We start from the raw sequence: 7,956 nt of genomic DNA on the forward strand, positions 1-7,956 counted from the left end.
CGGTAGGCCCGTGCAGTAATCCATCCCTGGTAGTACTCGAGTCTTGGTCTTGAGACCAGGCTCAAGTGACCATATTGGACAACTGCAAAGCCTTATCATATTTATGTTTCCATGGCATGAACAGTGGTTTACGAACGCATTTGATCACAGCTGACATTTTAGGAGCTGCTGGAACAGGCTGTTAGCGATTTAACTGATTCTTGAGCTCTCAGCTGAGTGCTGACTTGTGCGTCTTTTAGATGGTGAGCGTAAACGATGATTTTTTGAACTGGGGATTATCGTTTTTACCCCCATAACAACTGAAAATAAAATGTGATACAATGAACAGAAAACCTTTTCAGTGTGTTTGTTCGCCATGTAGCCTAGTCTAGCCTGTTAATGTATCAAATTAATGTATGAAAATAAAGTTGTGCGTCATGTTATTGAAGGAGAACAACTAATGATGTTTTATAAACAAAGTTCGGGTGGAGCCTTCGGGATGATTGACAGCAATTAACTCACCCACTGCCGCCGCAGGGTAGGCCTATTTAAGCCGACCTCCTTTTCCATACGTCACACGCTCCGACGTTCGCGAAATCATTCAGTCTGCGTATTGTTTGCATTGACAAGACAGCTCTCATGGAACTGGAAATCCACGCCTCTTCCAGCGATCTGGAGGACAACTTCGTCCCGCCAACACCCGACACCCAGGGCCCTCCGCCGGGCGAAAAATAATCTTATTCGTTCCCCTCGCCGCCAGCGTAGGGAATCCAGGACACAGGGTCGCAGAAGGTGCTCCTCTCCTGCCCCCGTGCGGGGCAGCATTTCCCGCTCAGCAGCCTCAACTCGCGGCAGCACCAGGACCCAGCGCCAGCAAGGCGTTGACCCTACCCACTGGACAGTGGCTCGCATCCGCAGCACTCTCCATTCCCGCGGCATCGCGTTCCATAGGTCGGATAGGAAGTTTCATCTCCTCCGCCTTCTAACGCAGTCGGATAACCCGGTCTTTTCGCCCTCCCGCTCCCTCACTTTGTTTTCCTCCCCAGACCAGGAAGCAAGCTGCTCCTTCTGGCATCCCGACGCGGTTCCTTCTGCCGGCCATTCAGCCGGACGAAGCACACACCACCAGCCACCTCGCGAACCGGGCACGCCGACAGCACTTTCCGGCACCACACGCTTCAGAGCGTATCATTCCGCTGCTTCAGCCACAGCCACTGCCACGTCAGCGGCTCAGGCCCATTCCCGCCGCATCTCCGCCGTATTTCCGGGTCCAACCCCACTTCTCCAGACGGCCCCGGTAGCGACAGCGTCGCTACTCCCCCCACCCCTTCTTTCCCTCCTCCATCCACCTCCCCTAGCCAGGACTCGGTCCAGGCCTGCCCCACCTCCAGTCGTTCCGACGACTGCTCCCTCCCTCCCCCCTCTCCCCCCTCCCCTTTCCATTCCGGAAGCCACGTCTGTACAGCACGCCTCAACTCACGAAGCGTCAGCTCGAAGAGTCACCTCACTAGCTCCCCATCTCTCTTACGAGTTAGCGAGCACCTGGTCTCAGCCGGCGCCGATAGCGACAGCGTCGCTACTCCCCCCTAACCCTCTTTCCTTCCCCGTCCCACTTCCCGCGACCCTGCCCCAGGTTGCTCCCCTTCCGGTCGCGTCAGCGACCGCTCCCTCCCTCCCCCCTTTTCTCCCTTCCCATCTCTTCCCCGGCTCCGCGCTAGACCAGCCCGCAGCAGCGGGTCATCAGCACTCAGCGAGTGCTTCGGACCACGACGTCCCGTTCCGGCAGCAAAACTATTCTTTAGCCACAGCACAGGCCCTGCCACCGCCTCCTCACGCTGCAGCATTCGAACCACCACCCGTCACAGCGTCCACCAGGAACCTCATCTTGTCAGGTGCAGACGTAGACCTTTCTACCATTCTTCCCTCCCTTCCTATTCCCTCTCATAACCTGGATCTAGTTTGCGGCGAACTGGTTTTTTCTCTAAAAAATTCTGGCCCAGCATCAAAAACCCCGTCATTTCCCGAGTTCACCGTAGCTTTTACCAACTACACGGAAGTCATCTGTTTCGCGTTCCCCAGCCGACGCAAAGAGCTGAACGACTACCTGGCCATCATCGCCGGTCTAGCCGTATCCTACGGGGGAGCTCATTTCTACACATATCACCGGCTGTTTTCAGCTAAATGCGCTGCCAGAGTCGGCCTCTGGAACCAAAACCCCTACTGGGGCGCGCTCGATATGGAGCTCCATAACCGCGTTTTTCTAGGACTTAAGCCATCTTGTCCCCTCTGCAATAGCCCCAGTCACGGCGCGGCCGAGTGTCCACTAGTCAACCCCGACCATCAACTCCCCAGCTTTTCGGAGACCATCTTCCTATAAACCACCCCCTCAGCTATCTTCAGCCCATCACGGCCGACCTAGCCCTCCAAGCCCTCGCACCCAGGACCATGCAGTCCTACTGGACTGCTTGGTCGTGCTTCAAACAGTTCCATGCAAAGCACTCACTACCATTTCCCAGTTTCGATGCAGTCACCATATCATCATTTATCACCTACGCCCACACTTCACTCGGGATCAAAGTCTCTTCCATTAGAGTCTACCTAACTGGCATTCATTTCGTCTACAAACTCCTCCACGGCTCCGAATGCCCTTCCTTCTCTGACACCAGGATAGGCTTGTTAATCAAAGGTATCCGTAGGCAACAGTCAGTCCCCCAAGACTCCCGCCTTCCCATTACCTCAAGCATTCTCGCCACCTGCCTCGCTACCCTTCGCAAAGGGTTCATGTCACCGCATTCCGATTCCACCATCTCCGTTATGTTTCTACTGGCCTTTTTTGGGCTGCTGAGATGTAGCGAATTTACATGCCCTTCGTCTCTCTTCATTCCCGATGTCCACCCGTGCATCGCAGATCTAGAGCAGCTAGACCAAGACACCATTCGATTTACCATCAAACAGAGTAAAACCGATCAGTCCCGAAAAGGACACTCCATATCCATTTAACTCCGCCTCAGATCTTCAGCCTTTCCAATACCTATCTCACTACATCTCATATCGGTCAGCTCAAGCTCGTCTACTAGCCCGCTCTTCGTGTCAGACGAAGGGCTACCCATCACTCGCCACAGATTCCAGACACTCTTAAAAACCATTCTAGTCAAATCTGGTTTTCCCGCGGATCGCTACTCCGCACACTCCTTCAGGATAGGAGCTGCCACAACAGCTGCGCTCAACGGCTTATCGGAGCAACAAATTGAAATACTGGGCCGTTGGTCCTCGGATGCCTACCAGTCTTACATCCGTTCCAATCTAGCGGATTTACGACTCGCTCAGCAAGCACTTATGTAGTTGGTAGCGGCCTTTCTCTGTGATCTTTTGGGGTGCAAGCGGTCATCGCTCTATCGCGATATCCGCTCCAGGCACTCCAGGACCACGGACAGCTACCTTGCCAAACACGCACTTCTCCCATACATTCTAGTCTAGCTGAAGCAATCATATAGAAGGGCGAACTAGTGAATTGCTATTCCCTGAAGATGAGTCAGATGTAGCTACAGTTAGGCTATGTTGACCATTTATCTACAAATGCTTTTCTTATTGATGCCAGAAACTGTATACACTATGACAGTTTGTAAGGATAAACTAGGGTGGCTAGACGTCCTGCTTTAGTAAGGACAGTCCTGATTTTCAATGCCCTATCCTGCGTCCTGCGCAACATTAAGCAGGACGCGTATTTGTCCTGAGACAGGCTCGAAGTAACCTGACTCTCGCCAGATGAATTTCGTTCCGCCTAGCGAGTGAGTGGAGCTAGGCGGAACGAAATTCATCTGGCGAGAGTCAGGTTAGGCTTGAAGAGTGGAGTTCTAGAATCTTTGCTGGGACACAGCACAACGTCCAATGCCGTAACATATCTAACAAATGATTGACTAAGAGCAGTGTCAGATAAATATCTGAGCAGATATCATTATTAAAAACGTAAACAAGGGTCTATGTGCTGCTACGTCATATGTATTCCGGCTTCGTTGACAGAAAGTTAGCCTACTGGTTAGCGCTTCGGACTTGTAACCGGAGGGTTGCCGGTTCGAACCCCGACCAGTAGGAACGGCTGAAGTGACCTTGAGCAAGGCACCTAATCCGGCAGGCCTCTGTAGCCCTGTGTCAGTACATCACACAGTTATTCTGATTATTCTCTACTGAAACTACTGTGTCTTAGCTTTCCAAAGAGGTCAAGCATTTAATGGTGGGCCAAATTGGGTGAGAACAGTGGCTTCTAAAGTATAAGAACAGTGCGATTTTGGGGTTAAAGCCTAGAGATGGCCCGTCCATAATAGATAAACCACACAAAATTGTATTGTAAATGAGAGTATACCAGAGTCCTATGTACACCATAGTAATTTATTGATATGCCGCATAATGTCCTGCTTTTTGGTGTTATGGAAATGGCCACCCTAAAGCCTGTTGTCGCAAGTTTTGCGCAAGGTCCATAGGCTACTGGAGTGAAACTTTGCAGTTAGTCAGACTTGTGATTATGAATATGGCAATGCTATCTCTATCTCTAACTAGCTCATATATCGAGAAGATTGCATGACGGAAATAACAGTGGACTAACTATAGACTATAGACCAGAAGATGACAGTATAACAACATAGACTACTACCAAATGGTGTGCTGCCCAGTGTAAACAATGGGACTCTATTTGGCAGTAAGATTCAGTCTGACTCAGTAGCAAAGCTTTTATTAATTAGGTAAGATTAATACAATAGTTTATTGTACTCCATGATAATTATAAGTAAATGTTTTAATCCAGTATTTAATATATTATTAGCAGGCAATTAAGACACTATTGAACAAAGGGTTAAAAAAAGGATAAAATGGTTTGCCTCTTGAAATCAATCTACAGATAGGACACATCATGAATTCAGGTCTAATTCTAATCAAGTTGGTTACATTTCCTCATTTTAGTGCTGATGAACTAACAAAGTTATTTCTGCATCACAGTTTGTAATTAGTACAATAGTATAGCAATATAATTGGCACTTTGTATAGAAATAATGCTATATATTATAATTGCATAGAATTATGATTGCCAATTTGTGTAGAACTGCACAGCAGGCTGGTCCGACAGTTCAACTCTTCATTTTACGCCACCACATACACATGTGAAATGGAACCTCTTTAGCCCCCAGGACATCTGCGGTAGGTGACAAACATGGATCCTTCTCTCACTCCCAGGTCTCTCAGGCACATATCTTCCATCACAGACTTGCCATTGAAGGCCAGGTTCATGTCATTCCATTCAGGTCTTTCTTTTCTGAGCTGCGTCTGCAGTTGGACAATGGTATGTGTGCCCTTTACCACCAGGTGAACCGCCTTGCCATCAGAGCCATTCATGACAGTGACTGTAAAGGGACCAGGGGAGGACGAACACGCCCTTATGACCCCCAGGTAGGCATGAGTGGCATGTTTTAAGGCGGTATGGTACTGAACAGGGCTGGGTGGAGCAGTCGGAGTGCAAGCAGGGTTACATGCCTGGTGCACAGATGGCTATTGAGAGAAAGAGAGAGAAAGTAAAAGTGAAAGTGTGCTTATTTTAAACTGCGCAGTTAGTAAAAACCTAACATGTGATATGACTCTCAACAGAATTCATTTTCACAACAGTAAAGAAAATTTAATTCATTTTCATAACAAAAAACACATTTAATGATATAGTCAGTGTAGCTACCCTGTAGCCTCATTTTAGTTTACACAATGGCCACTATGTGAATAAGGTGAATAGAGTTCTAGGTTGAGAGTTTTAGTTAGCCAATCGGTAATGTGAGCAGCCCTTTAAACCCCTTAAACTTTTTGAGCAAGGATTCAACTGAACTCCATGTCGTGTTATATTTGGATGCCCCCCTCAGAATGAACTGTTACATACAGTTAAACATATATTCACTTCACTTCACTTGGTGTAACTTGACAAGTGTAAACATAACCACTGACATTTTATTATCGCGATGCACTAAATCAGGGGTTCTCAAAGTTTTGATTGGTGAGGGCCAATTCAGGAACCCAACATTAACTGAGGGCCGCCAAAGGGGCGGGGGGAGAAAAAGAAAAGAAAAAAACCTGGAAAATAAATCCCATTTGTAATCATTTTAATGACCAGGTTACATCTCTACAGTTTATATGTATTGCATTAAACACATTTTATTCATTTAATTCCAGGCTAAACCTGGCAAAACTTGTGAAAATCTTACGAAAAATTGCAATGCACACACAATCCTTGGGGTTCTCTACCCTCAACAGACAAATTTGGGATATAACAGTTCTGGTTACAGTCCATTTCAAGTACAAACTTATTTAGAACAAACAGTCTCAGTGTGCCTTGCTTCTTATCAGCATAGGCCTTATTCAGGTCCAATTCCAGCTACCAAAGCACCACAGGAAAACCCGACGGCCACTAAACACCACTAAACGGAGATTCATTCTTTTCAAAGCACACAGTACAGTTGTACAGTTTTAACAGTTTTACAGATGTTATCGCGGGCCCCCAAAAATGTTTCCGTGGGCCGCCATTGGCCCCCGGGCCGCACTTAATACAATGATAACCTATGCACTAAATACAATGATAAACTGATATGAGAAAATCTTACTGTTGGGTGGATCCCAGTGGCTGCCATGACTGACACGTCCAAGTCCGCACACTCCTAGATTTCTTTCTATGGAATGCACACAATGACTTTCTCTAACTGAACTGTTTAAAAAGTTTTACTTTCATCAACCCTTAGCCTACTGGTCCATCATGGAAAGCACCTAACTTCACCAGATCACTCCTTTCCTCCTCCTCTTTTGGCACACTGTGTTCCTGTCATATTGTATTGATATGATCTGACTTACGAGAAATGGGCCATAACAGTGTAGTCACGTGTGGCTGGAGAAGATAGCCAAAAGCAATGTTGTTGTTTTTGGTGGATGACCATTAGTCCTTGAGCCAGACCCCTTCATTTTGGTCAATTGGGACCATTCAAGGGGAAAAAGCCACATAGTGATTTTTGACAAGTTATTCCAGGCTAGAATTAGAAAATATGTGATAGCATTGCATTTGGGGTAGCTTTTTGTGTTTTTATCAGCCTTTTTTTGTCCATTGTCTATGGAGGGATATCTTACAGGTGAATGGGCTAAAAAATAGGGTAACACTTTACTTGACAGTATCGACATAAGAATGACATGACACTGTCATGACACAACCCTAAAATTGTATATATTACAAGTATGTAAATTATTCATTATCTTGAAATATGAAATACTTCGCATACATTTTAAGTAGAGGTTTTTATTTTGCACATATTAGAGTGAAATGTTATGACAGTGGGTTTTTTGAATTTGGGTATTTTGAATAAATCAAAACACTGGCAACAGCCACAGCCAAAAATCTATTATCGCCATATCGGATAGTAAATAAAAGTTCTGGAATATTTATAACACAGGTTTTCAGCTAATTTATGAAGACATGATACAGCAAAGCAAAGAAATACAGCAATTCAGGAATAACATTTCACTCTATGTCTCCAAAATGAAAAACAAAAACAAGACTTTATCTATCTAAGATTTCTGTACTTGAAATGTATTCAAATAATTGCATATGTCATTGGATAATTGCTCATTTACACACTTGATGTACTGTAAATAATCAGCTGTGGAAGTTTTGTGGGGCTACTGTATCTATTAGTTAAGATTTGTAGCATATCCCTGCATAAGCATATAATAGACATATGGGTGATAACAAACATAAAGCTACTACCAATGCAATGCCATCACATATTTTCTAACTCTAGAGTGGTATACCTCACCAAAATTCACTATGAGACTGATTCCCCTCAGATGGTATCGACCAACTCCTCTGGCTCAAGGACTGCATATAGCAAAAATAGCCTACAAAAAAATTACAAATTCACCATAATAAGAGGAGTCTGTCATAAAAAAAATCTTTCATAAAAAGTATTA

Source organism: Alosa sapidissima, chromosome 5 (genome assembly GCF_018492685.1).
Source record: "Alosa sapidissima isolate fAloSap1 chromosome 5, fAloSap1.pri, whole genome shotgun sequence".
Lineage (NCBI taxonomy): Eukaryota > Metazoa > Chordata > Actinopteri > Clupeiformes > Clupeidae > Alosa > Alosa sapidissima.